The 23,532-nt window shown below is 43.0% G+C and overlaps 1 protein-coding gene across 31 annotated transcripts in view; it reads left to right on the forward strand.

The window, feature by feature from the left end:
- Positions 1 to 23,532, forward strand: part of LPAR1 (lysophosphatidic acid receptor 1) — a 141,668-nt gene that overhangs the window by 21,949 nt on the left and 96,187 nt on the right. For 5 of the 31 annotated variants that reach the window (XR_010588708.1, XM_065549708.1, XM_065549711.1 and 2 more), the window contains exon 1: positions 21,997 to 22,142. The exons of 1 other annotated variant lie outside the window; for it this stretch is intronic. The gene's annotated coding sequence lies outside the window, so the exon portion shown is untranslated. Of the gene's footprint in view, positions 1 to 9,488; positions 9,574 to 9,855; positions 10,239 to 13,617; positions 13,770 to 14,855; positions 15,852 to 16,188; positions 17,173 to 21,996; positions 22,143 to 23,532 lie in introns of those variants that run through there. 25 more of the 31 variants (XM_042850377.2, XM_065549705.1, XM_042850379.2 and 22 more) reach the window with 21 other exon arrangements.

Consider the following 23,532-nt stretch of genomic DNA (forward strand, 5'->3'; position numbering starts at 1 on the left):
ATAGATTTTTAAGGCTAGAAGGGATCATTACATCATCTAGTCAGACCTTCTGCATAAGACAGGCCATAGAATTTCACCCAGTTATCCTTGTACTGCATTCAATACTTCTGTCTGATTAAAGTAATCTTCCAGAAAAGCACCCAGCCTTAATTTGAAATCATCAGGAGATTGATGGGAGTTTGTCATAGAGCAGAGGCTTGAACCCAGGTTTCCTAAGACCCGGGTAAGTGCCTTAACCACAGGAAAATCCATATTCTTTATCTGATGAAACTATAGGAACAAACCGCCTAGATCCTTATATATTATCCCTATTGTAAGAAATGTTCTCTACTTTGTCTTTATTCTTACATGACATGGTTAGGATAAAGCAGAAATCCAGATTCTGATCTTGTCTCTACAAGTTTTATGGGGCAACTCGTTTGATAAAAATCAAATTACTTCTGATTTCCATCAGTATTAGCAAGATCAGAATCAGGCCAACTATGTCTGAAAGAATTAAAGCAGGGAGTGTTAAAATGGCCTAAGCAATTTGGACCGCCAATTCCCATTAAAAAAAAAATAATGGGAAATGGGAATCCAGACACTTAGGCAGCTTTGAAAATAACTGCCCAAGTGTACAAGGAGGGAATTTGTGGCATTGATCAAAACTCAGATGTGGGGAAAGAAAAGATAGGCTTAAAACATAAATTGGGTTGATCTGTAAAAATACTGGGGCCAGATTGTCAGCTTGTGTAAATTGGCATAACTCAAAGGCAAGGGGGCTACCCTAATTTACACTGGCTAAGGATCTGGCCCCCTATATTACCTAGCCCCAAAGAACACAAGCAAAGTAAATATCTCTCTGCTATTGAAACAAATAGATCTGTAGCTGATCCCTGTCATGCTGTAATCTTTCTCTTAGGCAGTACCTTAGGCATGCACACAAACAAATGCAGAAAACAATAACGTGTGTGGGTTTGCAAATAGTCATTCATAACTGAAAGGTAATGGTTAATTACAGGAGACAAGGGTCTTTAATTATTAATTAAGGGGGCTGAGATGACTGCCTACACTTTTTTCATTACTTGTGGCAAGTGGAAATGTCTACCAGAAGCATAAATTTATTTGATTGAACAGCAACACTGTATTCATTTCATACTGATAGCCAATCAGAATACAGCATTTGTAAGCGTAAGGGGCTCTTATTTTGCTAAGAGGGCTGTCACAGTTAAGAAAAGTAGCAAATAAAATATACTTTTTTAAAAGCTCTATAAGTAAAGCTGTGTTTAGTTTTCAGCTTAAAGCCAGGTGTAAATCCCTTAATCAAACATGGATATTCGGAGATCGGTCCCAAATGCAACTGTGTTAAGGAGGACAACAGCATTTAACTCATTGGGTATTTTTCACGCTCTTTAGAGGCACAGATCTGAAAGATTTAAAATCACTCCCTTTTGTAATTTCCACCGACCATTCTAACCTTCCTTTCAGGCTTCTGTAACAGCCTTAGATATCACACGCTGAAAACTGCACATAGGCAGAAGGTGGCTTTTAAATAATTTAAACAATGGTTTTTTGCTTCTGCTTCATAACTGGGATATTTACCCCCATGGAGGTGGGCAAAGCACTGAATCGTCCCTGAGAACTTTCCTTCTCCAATGCTGCCGCCTTAGCCCTCCTGCCCTATGTTCCCCTCTCTGGTTTCCAGGCTAGAATCTTTTACCCGCTGCTCACCTACAGCCAGCAGTAGTAACAGCTTCTCTCAGATAAGGTAACCTACAATGGGACTCCACTTTGTCCTAACGCCTACAAAAAACTTAAAGGTTAGACCGCTGGTATGCTGAGATCACTGCTGATCATGCCGACTGATATTGTTTCATTGTGCTCCCCTGTCTGTCTGGACATCTGCATCTATTGTCTCCCTTACTGAGATTGTATATTCTTTGGACTGTCTTTTTGATCGGCACCTAGCACAATGGGGCCCTTGGACCTTAACTAGATGCTACAATAATATTATTGTATTGTATATACAATATTATAAATACCAAGTAGAGTCCATCAGACTGGGACTCCTTTTTGAGCAAACCACAGCAGGCCCTCTAGAGAAGAGAGCTGCTGGCTCAGCTTCTACAGCAAATTTCACTGCAGCTGTGCCCACACCCTGCTCTCATGTTCTGCTACCAAGAGGGGCCAGGGAGAATGGCAGGAAGTTCTCCAGAGAAGGACAGCTAGCAGCTCTGTTCCCTCCAATGAACCTTCTGTCTCTCCTCAGAGCGACGCCCTGCTCTGAGAGACTTTGCCAGCGCTGGAACTGGGACTCTTTCTGTCAAGCTGAGCACATCTCACTGAGATCTGGGAGGAAATAAATGATGGGAAGGCCCAGATGTCCTCAGTCCTGGGAAGCAGAGATGGCCAATAGGGCTCCCCGCTGTGTTTTTCCTGGTCCCAGTGAGCAGCCCAGTTCCCTATTCCCAGGCTCCCACCTCCATCTTTCCTAATCTCCTAGGCATGAACAAGATGGACTGAGGATTGGCGTGGAACTTGGGACCAGAACTTCCCTACTGGAGGTCAGGGATTTGAACTCCAGTCAGGCTGGGCATGGGTGTGTGTGGAAAACCAGGGAACTTTGCTGTCCACTTCTCCTGCCAGTTCCTACACATCCAGGACCCCTCTCCCCAGTTTGACCAGCAGGAGTCCCAGTTCAATAGGTCTGCTTAGGCCCAGGGATCTTGGGTGAACCACAGTAAGATTAAGATATCTCATGGATATAGAAAGAAGTGCAGAGTTAGTCTGTTATATATTGTTTGTGAATAAGAAAATGTATGAGGTCACAGTGATGGCTCTGCATTTGAGTGTGGTTGGGAAGAAGGGGGTCTGTGCCATTGTGGATGGTTATATGTCCGAGCTGAAAGTGAATATGTGTGGAGTTGTGCAAGTGGTGAGCAGGTTTGGGCAAATGGTACCTGAGGCGAGGTTTAGCTGGACACTGATTAATTATGACTAGTGGGTCCCTTAATAAGAAATACATTTAAGCAAACTGTACTCTGGGTAAATGAGCTGTTCTGGGAAGTAATCTTGTAAGGCACTTGAGAGACATTGTCATATCCAGATGAGATTTCCCCAAATATACTCCTCTATGAACAAACAGGGTCATATTCATCCCTGCGTTTAATTGAATTACACCACAAGTGAATTTAGCCCATACTTTAAAAGAAACCATTGTTCTTTGGTTTTGCATCCATTAGAAAACTGCATGACATATCTATGCATTGGCCTGATTTCCAGAGGTGCTGAGCACCTGCTGGTCCCATTGCGACCAATGGAAAACAAGACATAGAACTGAAAAATAATGGGAAAGTTATCCAAAGTTTTTAATGCTGCAATCAAATCATTATACACAGAAAGCTACACATATTCAAAACAATGAAAACATCAGTTCATTAATGGAACAGCTCCTGCCATCTGGCATTCATATGTTCTTGGTTGGGGCTGTTATTTTGCAGACATACATCTCCCAATCTTGCCTCCAAGCAAAGGCTTTCATTAACTAAATGGATCCATACCCTTTGTAGTTGGCTAATGTTACAGTCCTCCTTTTCCACTATTTTATATGGTTAAAGTTTTAGACTCTTGAGCCTTGCAGATCCTGTGAGGTGTTCTATACCCTTCACTCCCATTGAATTTCGTGATAATGGAGGATGCTCAACAGTTCTCAGGATGAAGTTGTAGGTGTAGGAGAAGGAAAAGAAAAAGAGCTAAACATTTATTTGTATTGTGCAAGGGGGGGCCTTGCAGTGCAACACAGCAAAATTCACTTCAGTGAAAATAATATTTAATAATTGAGAGTACATACTATTGCACATATTCTAACATTTTGTTAGCAGCCACGGGTAAACATGTCACTTGCACCTATTTCAGTTACCCAACTGGCAATTAGCTCACAACTCTTTAAAAAGCTGGAATTTAAACAAAGTCATCACAAAAGCATGTGTGGGGCTTTATGTACACGACAGAAGGATCTTTCAGACTTCTCCATATAAAACCTTTTTTTCTGAAAAGGGGTGTGTCAGTTGTTTAGAACTCTCTCTGTGTGGTGAAACAGCACCCAGTTTTCAGTCCAAATACCATTTAAAAAAATAAAAAATATAGACAATGGAGCCAGATTCACCATAGGAGGTGTAAGTTACCCTTCCACGGGCCAGCAAGCAATCCTCATGGGAGAACAGCTTTGCGTTATTGTTGGAGCTCCAGATCACACCCACTAAGGAGGTTGCTGAGGAGTTATAAGGCAGCACCTTCCCAGCCACTGCACCAACTTCCCAGCCAGTGCTGTTCTTCTGCAAGGGCAATGCAAGCCTCCCTTCTTCCCCCGGGAGGTTGCAATCATTCTCTGCAGCTGGAATCTGCAAGGAAGAAAGTTTGACAGCAGGGTCTGTGCTTGATTGTCTGAGAATCTGTTCAGAACAACATCCTGGCTTCACTACCAAAACGTGCACACGCTTGCTCACTTGCTGTCTCTCTCTGTGTCTCTCACTCACGCAAACAGTTTTCTAATAATAATGAATGAATGAATGAAATAAAAATCCCAAACAGCTGAAATGCTAACAAAGAAGCAATATCCTAATGGCCTTTTCAGCTCTGAAACTATTAACCAGCTTCCTACGATCACGTCTGCATCCATTACGGATGCCAGTATTGCTAACTTTCAAGATCAAAAATCCTGAGTCGGACCTCCCCAAATCATGAGATTGGCCCAAAAAATCATGACACTTTTTTTTAAAAGACTGTATTGTGTTTTTTAGGTCTGTCTCTTGGTTTTTGAACTACCCTTGCCTTGCCCATCCCCAGGGTGTCTGCATGTGACAGTGTTGCCCACTCTCCCACATGTACCGGATAAGGTGATTTTGGCCCCTGCTGCAGGAGCTCTCACCCTCACATCTGCCTGTCACCTGTCCAGCAATTAATCCTGTCCCTTAGTCCCCCATCAGTTCTGTCCCCACCCAACCCTCCTCAATTCAGCCTCCCGGTCTGTTCAGTGCCCCAGCCATTACCATCATCACCCCATCAGTTCAACCCCCTTATCCCATTGACCCCCACCGCCCTCAGTTCACCCTCCCAGCACTCAGCCTATCTACTCAGAACTCACTCTCAATACAGTCCCCAGGTCCCATCAGCCCCGCATCCTCCTCACTCCAGCCCACCTGCAGCCCCCAGCCTCACCTCTGCTCCTCTTAGGGCCATTTTTGGCCCTTTAAAGCTGCTAATCTGCCAAATGAAACTTGTGCGTTCAGGCCAACCCTATGCGTTCCTGCAGCCCAGACTGAATGTCCCACGTTCAGCTGAGCTGCAGGAGAGACCTGCAAGGAGGTGATGGCTGCAGGCAGATGTGATGGGGAGAAAAGAAGTCCTGGCCCCAGGCTTCACTTCCCCAACAGATCCCTTTTTTTTTCTTATCCCAGATGCCCTTCCAGCAACCCCACACAAACCCAGCTCCCTCCACCCACCCAGACCTCTACCCCCAGCTTTCCCCAGCCACTAAGCTTACCTCCAGCTTTCCCTCCCTGGACACCTTCAGATTCGGCTTTCCCCTGGTGTGTTCAGCCACCAGCCCCTGACAATGGCCCAGACACCCCTACAAATACAGCTTCCCCTACTGAACAGAGCCCCCATCTGCTCACCACACCCACTCACCAGCTGCACTGTCCCTATCCATCCACCCATCTTCCACAGCTGTCAAGTTTTGTGCTGCTCTATGTCTGACCCTCACCACTGTTTGAGACAGAAACTAAAGACCTAAAGACAAGTAAAGACAAATTGGAGAGAGTCCAGCGGAGGGCAATGAAAATAATCAGGGGACTGATGTGGCACATGATTTACAAGGAGAGGCTGAGGGAACTGGGGTTATTTAGTCTGCAGAAGGGAAGAGTGAGGGGGGATTTGATAGCAGCCTTCAATTACCTGAAGGGGGGGTCCAAAGAGGATGGAGCTCGGCTGTTCTCAGTTGTGGCAGATGACAGAACAAGGAGAAATGGTCTCAAGTTGCAATGGGGGAGGTCTAGGTTGGATATTAGGAAACACTATTTCACTACAAGGACAGTGAAGCACTGGAATGGGTTACCTAGGGAGGTGGTGGAATCTCCATCCTTAGAGGTTTTTAAGGCCCAGCTTGACAAAGCCCTGGCTGGGATGATTTAGTTGGTGCTGGTCCTGCTTTGAGCAGGGGATTGGACTAGATGACCTCCTGAGGTCTCTTCCAACCCTAATCTTCTATGGTTCTATGACCATCAGCTGAAGTCTCTGGCCTTATGCAAATTGTATGTGGAGATGCAACATATGTAATGAACTCATTTGCATATCTGAAGATAATTTGCATAAAATATTGTGCATGGATCTGCACAGACATTGGTGCCTATGATACTAAGGTAACCTTGTGGCAGTAACAATGAACATAAAACACCATTTAAAAATAGGCATTTTAGTGATTTGGAATGATGCTACTCCAGTGCTAGCCTCTCACAGCCTAAAAGTGATCGGTTTCTGGCACTTCCTCTGCCTGTGCGGGCAGAAGGTATAATGTTCATAATTCAGAAACGATGACAAAGACACACAAACTTGCTTCTAGTATGGTCTCTCTATCCTCCACGGCACAGGCTGAGTGCGACAGGAAGTCTGTAAGAGTCCAGGGCTGGGTTACAAGGGCAATACAATACTGAGAGACCCAAAGTGGGTGAGGTAATATCTGTTATTGGACCAACTGCTTTTGGTGAAAGAGAGAAGATTTTGGAAGACAGAGCTCTTCTTCAGGTCTGCTATACACAGGGCTGGCTCTAGGCACCAGCAAAACAAGCTGGTGCTTGGGGCGGCACATTTTTAGGGGCGGCATGGCCGGCGCCAGAATTCTGCCCCTAAAAATGTGCCCCGGCCGCCCTAGCTCACCTCCGCTGCTGCCGCTCGCGTGCCATGGTGCGCGAAACAGCTGATTCGCGCGCCGCTGCTCGCCCTCCCTCCCAGGCTCTCAAACCTGGGAGGGAGGGGGAGATCCTGAGCAGTCACAGCGCGCAAAACAGCTGATTCATGCGCCGCTGCTCCCCCTCCCTCCCAGGTTTGAGAGCCTGGGAGGGAGGGGAAGACTCCGAGTGGCCGCGATGCGGGCGCCGCTTCTCCCCCTCCCTCCCTCCCTCCTAGGCTTGAGAGCCTGGGGGGAGGAGGCAGGGCTGGGGATTTGGGGAAGGGGCGGAGTTGAGGCGGGGCCGGGGGTGGAGTAAGAAAAAAATGGGGGCGGCCAAAATTGTTTTTGCTTGGGGCGGCAAAAATCCTAGAGCTGGCCCTGGTTATACAACACTCACTAGGTCAACATTGCAATACAATACTGGTAACTATTTAGGGTATGAGTACTCTACAGAAGGAAACCAACTTTGGTAGATCTGACCAGGGAGAAGGTGAGGCTCCATGCCAGAGGGACCCTGGACAGAAAACTGTGTCTTGCCATGAAATCTTTACAGATTTTTGGAGGATCTGCTGAACTGTGAGGCTGTGGTGCACTGTTTCTTTAAAAATGTTGCAGGAAGCCATGCAGGGTCATCTGGGAAAGGTACAGACATGCCAAACACGTGGGGAAAAAAACACAGAAATTGGGCTTGGTTTTGGCTGAATTGGTTTGTGAGTGGCTTGTTGGCTAGTTTTTGGCTTGTAGCTTGTTGCTTGTTTGGCTTGTAGCTTGTTGCTTCTTTTTTTTTATCGGCTCCCGGCAAGCAGGGGCAAGGGGGGGAGAAAGTTAGGGGGGCACAGTGGGCCCACCACAGTCCCAGAGGATCTGGTCACATAGAGTGTTGGGGTTCTTAGGGACTGCCTTGTTTTGGCCTTGTTTTGAAATGGGATTAGCTTGCTTTTGGGCTTATTGTGAAAGTCGGGGTGCTTATTTACCTCATGAAAGTTGGCAACTGTGGAAAGGTACTAGGCAAATACTCTGCATTGAAACCCTGGCTTTCCTTCAGTGGAATTTCCCATCTGCGTGGAGGTCCTTCTAGGTGTAAGTTTTCATAGAATATCGGCTACCATTGTTATTTACTCAAATCTGTCAACATGCAGGCCTTACAGAACTTACAACTGGTAACTACCATTCTGTTCTTAAATATATATAGTGGATAAAATATCAAACCCTGAAAAGCATTTACAGTATTCTGCATGAATCATAACTACGCTGCATAATACATGCTGTGACAATGCTGAACTGCAATGGTATGAGAAATTACAATATTTTAAGAGCTGTTTATTTTTAAGGCCATTTCATTTGTTCAGCTAAACAATGTCCACTTAAAATATTTTTCTAGTGCAGTTAATTGTGGTGATGCTCACCTCAGACATTTCTTAAGGTTCGGGATTTTCTTATTGCTTTATTAAAGAAAAATATTTGTGGTCTGACCTGAAGCATCAAAAACCCAATTAAGGCTGACTTTTTCCTTAACAAGATCTGTTGCACCTGAAGGTAGCACATCTCAAATCTTATGTGAAATCATCCACTGTTAAAAGAACTCTTTAATATTATACATGAACAAGTGAGTGAGCAGAGACCAGACTTTCCATCTTAATTCTGAATGTCCTGGATTTGTTTGTTCAGTTTAAATCAAAAACATTAGAATAATTTTTCAAGCTCATGATGAAGGGGAATTAGCTGCCTAGCTTCTATGGGATTTTCATGACTAATTTTCCAGAAGTGCTGAAAGTGTATCAGTTCTAAGGATTAAATATAAATATGTTTGTATGTGTGTACAGGTAAAGGGCACTTATGATTTAAATATACTTACAAAAATAGGAGCATGAATTTAGATAACATATTATTGAAATATGTATTTTTCCAGGCTTTTAGATGTGAGAAACTGCTTCCATATTTAATCATATTCAGTACATCTGTACATGATTTTGTAAATATGCTCCAGACGTCTGGTCTTCTCTTGGTATTAAATGTCTGCCTGCTCCTAAGACTCAGTGAAGATCTCATTTCTTTCATGGTTACAGCCAGTGTGAACAATTGTTATATGATTATATGAGATATGGATAAATAACAAGTCACTGTTACAATACTGAGTAAATATGTCTGAAATTTATATTAGATTTAATGATAATTGAAAGATCACTGCTGGTTTAACCACAGAGGCCATCACCTTTCCCAAGCAAAGGATCTGAACTTCTACCTTTCAATTAGGCAAGCCATTTGTCTGGTTTTAAGCTGGACAGTCCTCTTTTTCTACAGTTTTGTCCCCTGTATGGTACTGAGACAAAACCAGATGTGCTTTTGTCCAGAATTGTGGACAGGGAACACCATTTTGAAGAGTGTGCAGATCTGCCCCCACTGACATGACCTCGTGCGCTCTTCAAAATGGCATCCTTTGTGAGTGTGAGGTCACACTGGCGGGGTGGGCCCTCTCTGTTCCCAGAACTACTGGAATGTCTGATATTCTGGGGATGCGGCAATTGCCACCTTACTTTCAATATGTGTCATTGTCTTTATATAGCTCCATCCCCTGTACGGAGCAGTCTCGTTGTACTTGCCCGGATGTACCGCGAGGTCAGCAGTCTCCCATGAGACTGTCACTTAAGGTATGTCTTAACTGGGAGGGGGGGGGAAAGGGTTAACCTTCACTTGGGGTAGCTAACCCAGGTTAGCTGACTGGGGTTGAAATAGCAATGAAGACACAGTAAGTTGACTTTTAACTTGGGTTCCCAGCTCAAATTCAACCTTGGGTCCTCTATAGGACCCGTTAATTCCAGCTGCTAACTTGAGTTAAAAGAAGTGCTACTGTGTCTTCACTGCTGTTTTAACTCTAGTTAGCTAATCCAAATTAAGAATGCATGCCCTCCCCCTTTTTTTTTTTTTTGCAGTGAAGACAGACTCTTAGAGCCAGCCGCCAGAGAGAGCTGAAGAACAAATCAGACTAGCACATCCCTCTCACCCCATGTGATCATCTTCATGATGGTTAAGAAGTTGCAGCTCCAGGCTTGCTTGCAAACATAGGCCTTGATCCTCCCAAGCAACCATACCTCTGCAAAGAGTCCCATCCAACTCCGACTGCAGAATCAAGGCTCCAGATCTCTCACGTGACAGAAACTAGCTGTGCCATCTCATCCTTTGGGTTACCCCACGACACAAGATCATCGTTACTGTTAAGGAGTTCTAAAATATTATAATGTTGAGGAATCTGGATTGCTGAACAGCTGTGTCCCCTCAATTCCCCAATCTGGGGTGCCTTTTACATTGCTTCGCAGTGAGTACAATCACTTCTGGCCAGTTCTCACACAGCCTCTAGCATGCAAAATCACTCCCAGCTGAATTACATGAATGCTCAGGCTAGTCACTCATGAATTACATACAGGATGACACCAGAAAACTTCCAGTCCCACACTAGTCCCCAGAATTGTGCATCTTCTTGTATTGCCCAGCTCCCTCCCTCTGGACAATACAAGATCATAGAAAGTCTGTCATTTCATCAATGGAAAACGATATGCACAAATCCTGCTATCTCAAGTGGAGGTTCCCAAACACTTCAGTCCAAACACACATCGGTTTAGACAAAACAAGAAGTTTATTAACTACAGAAAGAGTGATTGCAAGTAATGAGGCATAAAAATCAGAATTAGTTTGCCTTTTACCTTTTATTTTCTTTGTAACCAATACCTAACTTAACAAGCTAAGTGAACTTTAAAGCAAAAAGGTTTTCCTCACCATAAGCTTACAGTAGTCAGGCTGGATTGCTTCAGCCAGGATCTTTCTCTTCCTCCCCATTCCTCCTTCCTCCTTACCCCCAGTTCAGTGATGCTTCCTTTGTCTTTCAAATATTGTTGATGTCGTGAGTAGAGATGAGGGGATAGCGGTGATTTGGGAGCCTCTGTTTCTCATTCTTATACCCTTCCCCCTCTTTGAGGATTACCTCCAGCTGGGGTTCACCCCCTTCTTCTTGCTTACCCCCACCACTTAGGCGGGTGATAGTCCATGATATTCCATTTGATTATGCTGATACCTGGCTCGGTTATTTTGTCTCTGAAGAACTAGTTTGGGCCTGCTTCTCTAACTTTGGAACATATCACAGCAATGTTATACAATAGAATCTTATAACTTTACATGCAGGGTCGCTACACATATTTTACCCGGACAATAATGTTCAGCAGATTATGAGTTTTCAAATGATACCGCATAAGACATTTTGTACAAAATTTATCATAGTCTTGTAAAAAGGATGGACATAGGGGTACAGTCTGTCACAGTGTGTCATTGAATTCAAATTTTATGCACAGGTGTTACCATCGTTGCATGTGCAAATCAGGAATTTTTGCATGCAAACAGCCAGTTAAACATGTAACTGGTCTTTTCACCATGGAGATACCCAATGTGCATGCTCAGTAGCAGTATTTCAGTATGTGAATTACATGTGCAATTTTGTTTAAAAATTTTAATTGTTATTATTTTAGATATACTGACAATGCTTAGTTCTTCCTAATGCCTAACAACAAAGAGTTAACCAGATATTACATTCAGAGATCTGCTCATGTTGACATTGATGATCTTTGTAACAGTAATACCCCTGTTACATGACAGTCTCAGTATCCACAGACTCCAGAGGATACTATTATATTGATGGTGCACAAATATGGATGTAATTTAAGGAGAGTTAGTGGTATTGTCTTCTGCTTCCTTTGAAAACACAGTAAGAAATATTTTCTACATGACAAGGCCTTGATATACTTTATAGTGTATGTTTGAGAGGTATTGCTGATTTTGTCTGTATTCCTTCTTTCAAGTATAAGGAATATCTCTTAAAGCTATAGAATCTTTCAAAACAAAACTGTGTCATTGCAGCCACTAGATTATAAACTCTGGGGCAGGGGCTGTCTTTCCATTATATATGTGTACAGCTCCTAGCACAATAGAGCCCTGGTCCAGGAGTGGGGCCCCTAGGTGCAACTGCAATACAAATAAAGAAGTTATTTGACAGTTAAAGCTTATGGTAAAAAAGCCAGTGGAAACGTTTAACCTCTTTTATGTAGCATACAGAGCTGAAATAATAGCGTGTTTCTGTCAAGTCATAAAAAGGCTCTAATTTCAAATTATCCATTGTGCAAATAAACAGAGCTGTGCAAAACCGATCCATTTTTGGTTGCCTGGGTTAGGGCCTGGATTTTTATACAGTTTTAGCAACTCCAAATTCTGCTTTGATTTTCAGATGCATGCAAACCTACACACACTCTGAAATACAAACTGGAACCACAACTTTGCTGAATATTTTCTCTTCACCTTCCACTCTCAACTGCTAAGACAATTCCATCATGGCCCAGCCCTCAACAAATACACACCTTGGGCCAGGCTTTGAAAGAGAGTGGATGGATCACACCCTGCAACTGCCTTTCACACATGAACATTTACAAGGGTTGCTGAGGTCCCCCTGAAAACTTGAATGCTGAGTTTCCTGACTTTTGCAAATTGATAATCTTACTGGTACACTGAAGATCCATCATCGTCATATGCTATCTCTTCATATGAATCACAAATAATGTGGTCCCCTGAGCTTTAGAAGGACAGTAGAATCTCTAATAGCTCTCAGCTACAGTAGTAGCCCTAATGCACCCTTTCAGGTATGCAGCCACTCTGTGACGTAGACCCCTCATCAACCCCTGGCCCCCAATTGCCACAACACCCGCTCTATAAAGTCACAAGTGCTGAAAATGGGGTGAGGTGTAAGCTTTTAAATTCTTAGCCTTATGTATAGTGTAGATAATACATGAATGCTAATATTGAGAAAAAAATCAGCCTGTCATCTTATAACTTCAGTACTCCCCTCCCCAATCTAAAAACAAAGAGTGTAATTCTGATTACACTCCAGTTGTATGAACTGATTAACTCCAGTTGTATGAGCTATTGAAACTTTGTTACTCTTCCTTTACACTGATATAACTACTAGGAGACTCAGGCCTGGAGTTTGTAATGAAATGCTGACAGAACTCCTAATGATTGGGTGTTGCTCTAATACATTTTTGAATACAACAGGCAAGCAGGAGTCATTATTTCATAGCATGTACCTCTCAAGGGTACATGGAAAAAGCTGATACCTAGAAGACAATATGCAGTGAGCTCAATTGCAACTGGTCTTTGAGAACTGTCCCAACTGACTACACAGAATAAGAGATCCTTGCAAGCTGTATACAAACAATGCACAAAGGTTTAATCTGTTGATACCATAAATTCAGATTGGACTAGACTTGATTTAAAAACTTGATATTTTTGTTGTTGTTTTTGCTAGGTAAAGAACTGGAATCCACTAGCAAGGAAGGGGATTTAGGGATTCATGAAGCCCAGAGATACCAGGATGGAAAAAGAGAATGTTGTTATTATAAGTCTAAATAGGTAGCATGTTTGTGAAAAGCAGGGGAGAGTTTCAGACAGGAGGAGACTGTTGAGTTACATGAAGTAAGGCAGAGGAATTAATGGAAAGGGAGGGAAGCAGGTGAAGCTTTCATGTTGTGAAGAAGGGGAAAGGCAAGGAGCTAGATGGCAAAAAAGTCTGTGGAGAAAATCTGAAGTCTTTATTAATAATCAGAGGATAGGAGGACGTCATAGGGGATTGGATTTACAAAGCAAGTCCCCCCTGTAATGACAATGAAACCAGCAGCTTTTGCATGGATTTCAGGAAACTCTTCTCACCAATCCACCATGACATAGACTCAGCCTTAGTTATAGTGTTGGCTATACATGAAGGCTGCAATGACTGGGGTGAGAGAGAGAACTGGAAGAACTGAATGAAACTGTGAGTCCTGGGAAACTATATGCACATGTATAGGAGGAGGGGGGTGGGTGGGAACGAATGGGTTCTGGACAGACCATGAGGCTGGGTTTAATAAATACAGGTGCTAAATAGGAAAAGGGAATGAGACTAGAGGCTACCAGATACAGGGCACAGAGATTTGCTGAATGGGACAATCAAGGAGACAAAACAGGGGCAGAGTGGAGCCAGGGGAAGAAAATACCAGGGGGGCTGGGGGGCGCAGGTGGGGAGGAGGGGCATGAGCATGGGGGCGGGGGCAGATAGAGCAGTGTGCGGGGCATGGGAACGGGGCAGCTGGAGGAGTGTGTGGGGCAGGGGAGGGGTGTGGGTGCAGGTGGAGGTGGGGAATGAGCATGGGGGCGGGATGTGTGGGGCAGGTGCGAAGGAGGGGCATGAGCATGGGGGTGGGGCAGTAGGAGGGGCATGCTTGCAGGATGTGGGGAGCAGGTGGGGGCAGCTGAAGGGGTGTGTGGGGCAGAGAAATGAGGGGGTGGGGTGTGGGGGCCAGGTGGGGGTGTGGGGGAGGCAGGACCACGGGTACGTGGGGAGATGAGGTGTGCGGGGCAAGTGGGGGGAGGACACGAGTACGAGGCCGGGGGGCAGGTGGGACACGAGCGCGGGGGCAGCCGGAGGGGGGGTGCGGGGCACGAGCGCGGGGCAGCCGGAGGGGGGAGCGCGGGGCAGCCAGACAGGGGGGTGCGGGGCACGAGCGCGGGGACAGCCGGAGGGGGGAGCGCGGGGCAGGCGGGGCACGAGCGCGGGGACAGCCGGAGGGGGGGTGCGGGGCAGGCGGGGCACGAGCGCGGGGCAGCCGGAGGGGGGAGCGCGGGGCACGAGCGCGGGACAGCCGGAGGGGTGGTTGCGGGGCAGATCACGGGGGCGGGCAGGGTGACGCTCGCGGTGGCGGGAGTGCGGAGGAGAGGGGCGCTCTCCATGCCCCCCTCGCCCCTCCCCCCGGCAGCAGGCGGCGCCCCACTACCCCGGCGGCGAGGCGAGGCGCAGCGCAGCCCGGCTGCTGCGCGGACCCTGCGCTCTCGGAGCCGCTGCCCCTGGCTCGCGGCGCCCGGCGGGGTGGGGGAGGAGGCGGAGAAGCCCGCCTGGGCGCGCCCCCCGCGCGGCTCTCCCGCCGCAGAGTGAGCGGGCTGTGCGCGGCTGCAGGCGGAGGGGCGCCCGCTGCTCTGTGTGTCCCGCGTGGGACGGGTCCGGCCGGCTGCAGGAGGGGGCGAGCTCGGCCAGTCCAGGTAACGGGGGAGCCATGCGGGGAGACTGTCTGGGTTTGCCCCTTTCTGTGCCCTGGCCAGCGGCTGCTTTAACCTCCGTCCCCCCGTCTCCTCCAGCCTCTCCTCTGGCGAGAGTTTAGCATCAGCTCCTAGCAAATCCCGCTCCAGGGGCTGATCAACCCCCGCCCCCAGCAGCGGATACTGTGCAGGTCGGCGATGGCTTTTTGGGGTGGTGGGGTCCCCCCCCCCCGGACGGGGAATGCAATGTTGCTGCTGCTCAGACAGTGGTTTGGGGCATGAAGAACTTGCAAGCGTTTCACTGCTGCTGTTTTAAGCTGCGGACACGTCTGAGGCTTTTGAGCGACTGGGCTCCTCTTGGATTTGTCTCGCCTCTTAGTCCAAGTGTCATGTAGGAAATGGGACTCGCTCCACGCAGCACGCGGGCTGTGAAAATCTACCTGATCGCATGTATGTTTCCACGCGGGCGGCACTTTGAGATTTATATTAAGCTTTGTTCCATTTAGCAAAGTGGCTTTTTTCTTTAGTGACTAGTATCACTGAACGGGTAATAATGGTTTAGCTTTATTATTTTGTTCACTGCGTTATTTCCCTTTCATAATTCCAACCACAGCTTGGCTTTTAGCTCCGACCAGCCAAAAGAAATCAAAGGCAGGGGAGGGACCTAGGTTTGAGTTGGAGGCTGGAATTTTAGAGACGTGTTGCTCTGGAATACGGTTCAGAGTTTATTTTGTGCCTTTTCTTTGATGCCATATGGTCTTTGATGTCCAAGAGTGAAGATATCCTAGACTTATTACTTCCATCTTGGCTGAGGTGGTTGATACAGGTGAGGAGTTCCAGCTCTTAATGGTTAACCCTTTCACTGCCTGGATCTCTCCTCTCTCCCCCACAGGACTCTTACTCATGTTGCTGAGAACTTGACATACCAGATTCTACCAGCATGGTTATTAATTCATACACTCTTAAAACAAATTTGTGTATTTTCTATTTTGGTATCTCAGTCTTTGATCTGCTTAATTTATTGGTGCATGTATGTATGAATATTGACAGCATCTATCTATCTATCACCTATTACTGTGTGTGTGTGTGTGTGTGTGAGATATAGTGTATTGCCCTGTAAATAGCTTGCCACTAATCATGTTTAATAGGCAATCTTGCTAGACAAGTCTTGTTTCTTCTGGACTAGCATAATTATCTAAACAGTTAAAAATCTGCCTGGAATAAGTAATGGTTGTTTCTTTGATTAATGGACATTAATAGTGCTGCAAGCATTGATTTACTTAGGGCCAATCCAGCTTTTCATGCAATGTCCCTGGATTTCTTTATACTAGACACACACTGAAAAGTCCTGCTTCAGTGGTTGCTACCTCTTTTTTCCTATCAGTCACTTAAAAGAAAAGCTTGCTCAATAGAGAACAAAACCCTATTGCCAACATTATCAACTACAGTCTGAGTATTCTAGTGGAACTTGTAAAAGGAAAGGACAAGAGGCGGGACTATAATTCAGTGAATGAAGAGCAGATGGGAATGCAGGCATATGAACAAGTTAAGAGAAGAGTGAGCTGCAAGAAAGTTTGAAGACAAAAGAGTTGAAGTTAAACTAAAGGAGAAGAAAGAGGAGCAAGAAAGAGCGAGTAGAACCCTAGAGTGAAACAGGAGATGGAGAGACCTATTCTGTTCCTCTCCCTCCCATTATTTTCCCCCTTTCTACTTTTCTCCCACTTTTTGTGGTGACTTGGAAACTTCTCTGCCTGGAAATTCAATAGAAGATTCTTTTGATAGCTTTTCTGTCAGTATTTCACCTCTCCAAACTCCCATTGATATGAGCTGTCTCCATCATATTCAGCTCCAGCCTTTAATCATGGGAGCCTTTCTCCTTGTTTTCTTACGTCCCCTGACTTCTCCTCAATCAACAGAAACCATGGATCTTTGTAGAAGTAGAAACTCTTTTGATATTTTTCCCTCACTGCTATAATCTTTTAAAAGTTTGAGAAAATATGGCTTCTGAGCTTCAGTAGATGACATACCTTCTGTAACTTTTTGTTTAAATTTTGGCTGGATGTGACTTGACTTCGGCTAGACAAAACTACTGGAAAAGAAAATGAGTGGATCTTTAGAGAGAAAGAGACTCTCTCATGCCAAGTCAGGTTTGTTACGTTGTCCCATTTGGTTTAAAATGAGTTACTAAGGTCTGAGAATCATGTTTCAATTTGGCAGTCAAAATTGCATGCCATGCAGCCTTCTACTAGCATGAGTATACTGTATCATTAAAATGAAATATTCCAGTGGTTTCAGCAACAGAGTAGGTACTAACATTAGTTGGAGTCTCAATACAGAACTGGTTACTGTGATTTTATTTATAAATGGACAATTATATAACCCCTTTGATAGGTCCATATGTAAGATTTGTATTTACAGTTGAACCTCAGAGTTAGGAACTGACCAGTCAACCACACACCTCATCTGAAACCAGAAGTACACAATCAGGCAGCTGCAGAGACCCCTCCCCCAAAAGGCAACTCCGGTACATTTACTGTGTTAAACGTAAACTACTAAAAAATAAAGGGAAAGCAGCATTTTTCTTCTGCATAATAAATTTTCAAAGCTGCATTAAATCAATGTTTTGTTGTAAACTTTTGAAAGAACAACCATAACGTTTTGTTCAGAGTTAGGAACAACCTCCATTCCCCAGGTATTCGTAACTCTGAGGTTCTACTGTAATACAGACCTGTAAATCATATTAATGACTCAAACAGGATCTGGTGATCTTGGGTGAGATGTATGTGGTTTTTGTTTTGTTTAGCATTTAATCCAAATAATTAAGGAAACACATTTAAATGTACTTCAGAGAGCCCTCTTTTTGAATTCTGCTATTTGATGTTGTTCACTTGTATTAAGTGAACAACATTGTATTAATGTTAACAGTGTATTAATACAAGTACATTAACAGTGTATTAAGTTTTTCATTGTTGGGGTAGTGGAAATTGGGCGCTTAACTCTTAGTTACTGACTCCCTGGAATAATTTTATATTATCAGCTATACAGAGAGAGTTACAGAAGAAAAACTTCAGGAGAAAAGTGACTAGTGATATTTCCTTTCCCCTCTACTTCAAAACACATGGCTTAAAAATGAAAAACAACTTTTGAGCCAAAACATTTGTGAGCTACAAAATGGTTAGTAACTCAACCAGTGATCTGTGCAAGTAGATAACAATTAACTCATGTTAAGAGGTGCGAAGAGATCTAGTCAAGATGAAAGGTTTGTCACTGGGAAGTTTTGCAGTGCATTATAAATATAAAAAATAATTGCTTTCATGCTAAGAGATGCAAAGAGAAAATTGGACAACTGTCAAAGCATTCTCAGCACAGGGATGAAACTTGTTGGAAATTTATAATGCAGAACTGAAGGAGGAATTGTTTGGAACCTAAATGTACATAGGGTTTAAATAGGGCAGACAGTAACACAGTTGGGATGAACAGCTCAGAGTACCCTAATGAGGAGTGAATTGCTTCAGAAGGGCCTGATCATAGGGCTTGTCTACACTTACATTTTATAGCGCTCTAACTTGCTGGCTCAGGGGGGTGAAAAATAACCCCCCTGAGCACAGCAAATCCGAGCGCTTTAAAGCACTAGTGTAGACAGGCTCTGAGCGTTGGGAGCCAATCCCCTTGTGGAGGTGGATTACCAGGAGTGCTGGGAGAGCTCTCTCGCAGCGCTCGCCCGCGACCACACTCACACTTCAAAGCACTTTGAAGTTTCCAGTGTAGCCATGCCCTTAATGTAACAGGGGTTTTGTGAAATCTTTCATTGAACTTAACGTGGCCAAAGTTAAATAGAAGTCTCTTGTTTAAACCAACAGAATAATATTTCTTTAAGCAGCTTTCCTCCTTGGGATTGTTTCACCATTTTGTGTCTCTCAGTTCCCAGATGTTTTGTTCATTAACTTCCAGATGTGAGAGATTTCCATCAGAAATCTTAAGTGCTGGGGGTTGGGCAATGTTACGTGGTGTCCTGTCACCATGCTAACTTTTTATAAAACATATTACAGTGCCCAAGCAGTAAATGCAGAAGTTATATATGGTGACTGATTATATGTGAGTTTAGCTTCCACCCGCGCCTCACCCTCCCGCCCCCCCCGCCAAAAATACCTTGTGTAGTTTTGCATCTTAAGAAAGCATGTGTCCACTTTGCATACATACTTGATTCTGGTGGGTCAGGGACACGTAGAAGGACCACAAGGAATGAAATAGTTACACAGTGGGACTGGTATCTTTGAAAAATGGCAATAAGAATATAATTTGGGTTTGTCAAGTTTAGCTGTTCCTCTTTAGGGAATGAAAGCTGTATGTATTTTTAAGGGATGCTGTCAATTCAAAAACTTCAGACAGAAGTGCCATTTTTAACTGCAGTTGTGACAAATAATACCAAAATAAGAAATATGTAACTGAAAAAAGTCTGGTCTTTTCAGCATGTTTACTTTGTGGATTAACATCTTGTCCATAGTCAGTTTCATTGTCCCCCTCCCCCCCCCTCTCCTCCACACACAGTTTTCTCTCTTGTTTGTGAGGATCATTTAAACAGCAACAAAGGAGAGAAAAAGACTTCTACAAATAGGAAAATGGGGTTGTAGATATTAGCAGAAACTCTTCTTTTAATTGACTAGATTTTGAATTGAAAGGGCCCCTTTAATATCAGGTTGTTATAATTTCCCTTTTGAATGGAAGAAGTTTGGGACTGACACATCCATTTTAGCTATTGGAATTAAATGATATGAAAAAAATCCATATTATTTCCCAATAAATTTGCTCATGAGCTATTTTAAGTAATAGTCAAAATACAACTTTCACCATGTGTGTTTTGCAACAGTGTGTCTGCATATGCTATTAGGCAATGTTATATAAACATTACATTCTACAATATTGGGTGTAAGAACTGTACTGAGAATTTTCAAGTAACTGGGAAAGTTTTATATATAAAATTTTTAAAGAAATTTTAAAGGGCTTGATTCAAAGGCCATGAATGTCAATGACAACACCCCCACTGACTTCAATGGACTTTGGATCAAGCCCAAAGTTAGGATTTAGATGAGGAAGACAAGATTGCTTCCGGAAAGGAAAGTAGTACTCCATAGAAAAAAACCGGCTGTTTGTGTTTTGAGGGATTTGGGTTTTGTTTTTCTAGGTTAATCTTTATGGTATAACTGCTTTAAAAGGAGTGGAAATATTGCCAGTACATTCTCACTGTTTCAGCACTTGAGCTATAACAAAACGTTAACATATGAAACACGTACAGTCTTTTGTGTTTTTTTTAGTGAAGAAACAGGGGAAAGTATGAAAAATGTCTGCTCTAATATCTCCAGCCTGTTTCCTCCTCCCTTTCTGTTCCCACCCTCCCCGTAGCACCAAGCTGATTAACAGTATCCCTGAATTCCAGATTCTTGGGTATTGTTGGGTGGAAGAATATGCTGTAGAATTATAATATGTTCTAATATTTCTGAAAATGCAAATATTATTTTACAAATTTGTAACCTGACCATGCAAAGCATACTTTGTACGACAACAGTTTGTCTAGATGTGCTCCTTTCTCAATTGGCTTCTCCATTTTCAGACTGCCTTGCTTCTGCTTTTCTGGATGGTGGAACAATATTCTTTCTAAAATCAATATGAACTATTCAGAGTTTCTGTAGAGATAGTTTGCTGTCCATGGACCAACTTGTTAATCATGCTGTATGTCCTGCATCCTCTTCTTAGAAAGTCTGCCTTCATTTCGACCTCCACAATGCAAGCAATTAGAGTAGTGGGTATAAAACTGTGAGTAGTTTAGTTCAAGTGGTGTTTACTCTAGAGGAAAGAAGAATTTCTTGTTAAAAAGAAAACAAATGTTCTTCTTCTACTTGTGACAGAAAAAAACATTACCCTTAGACTTGTGTGTCTGCTCAGGTTAAAAGATCCTGGTTGGCTGGCATGTTTTACCTCTTTCTGACAGTGTGTGCAGACATCTGGTGCGGATATGATATCCATCTTGCCTCTGACTCTGTTTAGGTCAATTTTGGGATGAATGGCCTGGACAGAATCCTGCACTGGCAAATGTGGAGACACTTATTTTTAAAATTATTATCAGGGAAGTTAAATGACTAAAATTACTCCATTCCTAATGGGGAAATACAGGGCAAGGCGGGGCTAAGCATTGTCCCTTGCAGTTTCATAGCTTGTGATTCTCACACAAGCGGCTATATAGTTGATCTGTTCGGTGGAAATATTATGAGCAGAGAACAAGGAAATAGTTTGCAGTTACAGTGAAAAATGAGACTAAATGATATTGGAGGGAACACTGTCTGGGCTCTCTGTAGCAATGAGAATTGAGTGGTACACTAAAAATGTTAACATTGGTACAAAATTTTAAACATCTTCGAACCCATCAGGCATTTGGGAATTTTTTTTTTTTAAGCTTGAATTTGGCATGCTACATACAAACTGGAGGCTATCTTACTCATTATTAAAAATGTGTTGGTAAAAAGTTTGCAAGTCCAGTATCATCTTTCTGCTTCCATTTCTGACTAACAGGCAAAGTTCTCTCAAATGGTTTTTTGTTTGTTTGTTTAAGCTTACTGAAAAGGGTGCTGATGAGCTTGGTAATCCTATGGAGTGAAATACAGCTAGGAGGAGGCCTATGCACCACTTAAGTCCTACTTACTACTTACTTAAGGGACTGAAGTGCTGTACGAACCCCTCTGCACAGGGTGAATTTCAGACATGGTTTAATGAATATGTTAATTTCTTTGTGTGCGAGAAAAACCTTATACTATGTTACTCAGAGGAGCAAGCAAAAAAAAAAGTGGGATTGAAATAAAAATCGAAGCCATTCTGCATAACACGTTGGAGATTCAAGAGAATGGTAAAATTTGGCAAAGTGACCCCATGTTATTTTCCATTTTTTTTTTAAATGTTTTTCTTTCTTTCTTTTAGGGAGGACATATAAAATAATGTGTTGGCAACCTGTCCTATGGTAGCAGTAAGCAAAGAACCATTTGAAGATGGCTGGCTTTTGTTTGGATAAAAAAAAGACTACAGCTATATCTTTTTATTATGGAGATGTTGGTTATAAGCTCATAGTTAAGTGAGTTTTGCACTTAAAAATTCAATCCTCACTTTATATGTCGACTAGGCTGTCAATTAATCACGGTTAACTCAAGTGATTAACTAAAAAAAATTAATCGCAATTAATCACAGTTTTAATTGCACTGTTAAACAATAGAATACCAATTGAAATTTATTAAATATTTTTGGATATCTTTCTACATTTTCAAATATATTGATTTCAATTACAACACAGAATACAAAGTCTACACTGCTCACTTTATATTACTTTTGATTACAAATATTTGCAGTGTAAAAAACTGCAAACAAACAAAACAGTATTTTTCAATTCACCTCATACAAGTACTGTAGTGCAATCTTTTTATCGTGAAAGTGCAATTTACAAATGTAGATTGTTTTTGTTACATTATTTTGTTCTTGAGTGCAGTTATGTAAAATTTTAGATCCTACAAGTCCACTCAGTCCTACTTCTTGTTCAGCCAATCGCTAAGACAAACAAGTTTGTTTACATTTATGGGAGATAATGCTCCCGCTTCTTATTTACAATGTCACCTGAAAGTGAGACTTTTGTAGCCGGCATTGCAAGGTATGAACAAGAAGTAGGACTGAGTAGACTTGTAGACTCTAACATTTTACATTGTTTTATTTTTGAATGCAGTTGTGTTTTTTTGTATGTAATTCTACATTTGTAAGTTCAACTTTCATGATAGAGATTGCACTACAGTATTTGGTGCATTGAAAAATACTATTTTGTTTTTTACACTGCAAATATTTGTAATAAAAAATAAATATAAAGTGAGCACTGTACACTTTGTATTCTGTGTTGTAATTGAAATCAATATATTTCAAAATGTAGAAAACATCCAAAAATATTTAAATAAATGGTATTCTATTATTGTTTAACAGCATGATTAATCATGGTTAATTTTATTAATTGTGCCATTAATCGCAATTCATTTTCTTAATTGCTTGACAGCCCTAATATAGACCTATGTATTATAACTTCTTACTAGATATTGGTGGCTATTTAATATTACTGAGCTTAACACAAATATCAATGGTAGCAATAAATAATCTGTACCTGAAGTGCCTGGTTGATATTGCATAACTCACTTTGACTACTACTTTTATTTGGGGGTGTGCATGTGGGATGAGAGGGAACCAGTATACTCATCCTCCTGTTGCAGAAAGATATGGGCACAACATGTCTTGCTTCTTTGTTTGACGTTGTCCTGTCTGTTATCATGGGGTATCTGTAGGGCCCTACCAAATTCACGGCCATGAAAAATGCATCACGGACTCTGAAATCTGGTCTCCCCCTGTGAAATCTGGTCTGTTGTGTGTGTTTACCCTATCCTATATTGATTTCACAGGGACCAGAGGTTCTCAAATTGTGGAATTGCAGGGGG

Source organism: Chrysemys picta, chromosome 6 (genome assembly GCF_011386835.1).
Source record: "Chrysemys picta bellii isolate R12L10 chromosome 6, ASM1138683v2, whole genome shotgun sequence".
Taxonomy (NCBI): Eukaryota; Metazoa; Chordata; order Testudines; family Emydidae; genus Chrysemys; species Chrysemys picta.